The sequence below is a fragment of the Geospiza fortis genome, unplaced genomic scaffold (assembly GCF_000277835.1).
Source record: "Geospiza fortis unplaced genomic scaffold, GeoFor_1.0 scaffold113, whole genome shotgun sequence".
Taxonomy (NCBI): domain Eukaryota; kingdom Metazoa; phylum Chordata; class Aves; order Passeriformes; family Thraupidae; genus Geospiza; species Geospiza fortis.
Genome location: NW_005054429.1, coordinates 684,494 through 687,455, shown reverse-complemented (window position 1 = coordinate 687,455; position 2,962 = coordinate 684,494). Strand labels below are relative to the sequence as shown.

Sequence of the window (2,962 nt, the reverse complement as noted above, 5' to 3'; positions counted from 1 at the left end):
TATATAAAAATGGTATTGTCATATATATAATATATTTTATATATATATACATACACATATATGTATATAAAAACTGGTATTGTCATATATATAATATATTTTACATATATACACATACTATATAGATACACACATACATATACATTATATATGTAGATATATACTTATATAGGTATATATGTGTATATATGTGTGTGTATCTATACATTTATATGTATAGATACACAATATACATTTTTTATATTTTTATATATACATATATACTGATATATATATACACACACATATATATGTGTGTGTCTATATGTACATGAGAAAATGCAAGTGAACTCTCAGCATGTAAGAAAAGATTTTCTTTGTACCTGAACTATGAAAGCCTGAGGCCAAAGCCAGCAGGCCCTCCAACACTCAGAGCTCCCAGTTTCAGTGAAACTCCCTGCAAAATCTGCTTTTTCAGATAAACACTACACTGTCTTCTACAAGAAACCATGCATATATGCTAAGAAAGCCCCCTGGAAAATATTGAGGCTGGAACACAACCTATCCAAAGGGTTCTAATTCTTCTGTTGGGAATGTTAAGCCAAGGACCTATGTGCTAAAATAATATCCTCATGAACCCTCCTGTGAGATGCAAGGAATGCCAAGAGGCTGCCAGCACTGCAGGATTGCCCAGGGAAGGGTGAAAGCACCCTGGCAGAATATTTGGGCTGGCTTTCTGCAGCCCTGAGCGTTTTCAAATGCCAAGCACTGGCCACAGGCTCTGGCTGTACCTACAGAGCATTTGTGAAATTTGTGAAATTACTCAGGGGCCAAAGAGGAACTCAGGTGGCCAGACACTGCTCTCAGCAAGGCACTCAGGGAGATCTGTGCTCTCCAAGAGGCAATTCCTCCTCTGGAGCTGCCATTGCACACAGAAAAAGGACAGTTTTGAGCCTATCAAATTTAGTATCACCTTCTAGAAATTTCTATTTCCTTCCAGAAATAAGAGCAATGCAGCTAAGTTGCACTGGTGTGGTTAGAGAGCCCCACTCCCACGTGCACAGCAATAAAAAATTCAAATTCAAATAGGGTTTTGGAAATCAGAGGAGGTCAGGTAAAAAGAAGAGTATGAAGAAAATGCAAAGAAGGGTGACAAGACAGACCATGTAGGAGTCCTTCTATTTAAAAATTCTTTTTGTAAAACCAAATGTCCCTTACATATCTCTCAAGGGTCAGCCAAGGAACTCCAATGCAATAAAATTATGTAGAGATGCTGAGAGAGATATGCTAAAATAGGTAAGATACACATAAGATAAAATACCCAGAGATGCTGCCATCACACAGCAGGCAAGGGAGAGTACAGTAAAACCTGATGACAGAGCTTTACTTCGAAATATCTTTTATATAAAGCAGTTCTAGAAATTTCTATTTCCTTCTGGAAATGAGAACAATGCAGCTAAGTTGCAGTGGTGTGGTTAGACAGCCCCACTCCCACGTGCACAGCAACAAAAAAGGAAAAACACTCATTCAAATAGGGTTTTGGAAATCAGGAGGTCAGGTAAAAAGAAGAGTATGAAGAAAATGCAAAGAAGGGTGACAAGACAGACCATGTAGGAGTCCTTCTATTTAAAAATTCTTTTTGTAAAACCAAATGTCCCTTACATATCTCTTGAAGGGTCAGCCAATGCAATAAAATTATGTAGAGATGCTACATATGATAAAATAGGTAAGATGCACATAAGATAAAATATGCAGAGGTGCTGCCATCACACAGCAGGCAAGAGAGAGTGCAGTAAAACCTGATGACAGAGCTTTGCTTCAAAATATCTTTTATACAGTAAAAATATATTTTAAAATCCATTCTGATGTTTTTTGAAAGTCAGCTGCTCAAGTCACCCTCAGCCCTGGGTATTTCTAGAGCAAGGGGTGAGCTGGCAGTGCACAACCAGCCTGCCAGTTGCATTGCCAACAACAGGAGCCTCCCAAACAAGCTCCCCTCCTTCCTTTTGGTTCTCTGCTCTTGCTGTTTAATTGCCCTCAGTTCCAGCAACATACTGTCAGGGCACTGCTGTCAAATGCAGCAGAATATTAAAGGTGGTTGTAGTGGGTTTGGTTTGTTAATTTGAGGGTTTTTTTGGGTTAATGTACTAATGAGTGTGGTGGGTTTAGTGCTGGCTAATCACACTAGGATGCACTCTCTTATTTCTGGTTGTGAGGTAGGACTAGGGGAAAGGTAAAGCAGGCTTAAAACTTTGAAAGGGTATAAAGAGAAATTTCTTAATAGTAACTAAAAGAAAAAAACAATAAAAATTCAAACAAAACTTTTAGGAAACTTCTAACCTTTCTATAACCTTTTTGTTCTCACTGATAATGTAAAGAAACAAATCCTAAAATTTTAGTTAGTTTACTACTTTTAGAATAATCTTTCTTTAGTTTACTTAGGGAGACAAGTCTTTTTGGTTAATGTTATGGAGACTTCTCTATAAGAAAATAGGTTTTTGTGTTTCTTTTTATGAATAGTAGCTGCTTGTGGAAATTCGTAATTGTGAAATTTCTTCTATTTCTTATAAGTATTTTTTACAGTTGTCTTAATGGGCTATGTTAACTTATGGGGTACTTTTTTAAAGGTGAGTTGTTTAAAGGCAAAGGTTTTCATTATCTATCTTTAAAATGACCTTTATCTCTGAGAACAGAGCTCTTTTTTTCTGTCTCCCTAAAGACAGTATTCTACCAAAGAGAAGCTGACAGCCCATGATCAAAGATAAAATGCCTGTACTCCAAATCAAAGGAGCAAGCACGGGAATATCACCCCCCTTAAAAAATTCTCCAAATATAATATATATAAAATATATTTTATGTATATCTATATATTGTATATATAATTTTCTATATATAAAAATATAATATATATTTTTCTATATAAAAATAATATATATTACACATATTGTATATATTTCATACATTTTATCTATTATATATTATA

The 2,962-nt window shown here is 35.5% G+C and overlaps 1 protein-coding gene across 3 annotated transcripts in view; it reads right to left on the bottom strand.

Moving 5' to 3' along the window:
- Nucleotides 1–2,962, bottom strand: part of MPPED2 (metallophosphoesterase domain containing 2) — a 121,375-nt gene that overhangs the window by 73,705 nt on the left and 44,708 nt on the right. The window lies entirely within an intron of this gene.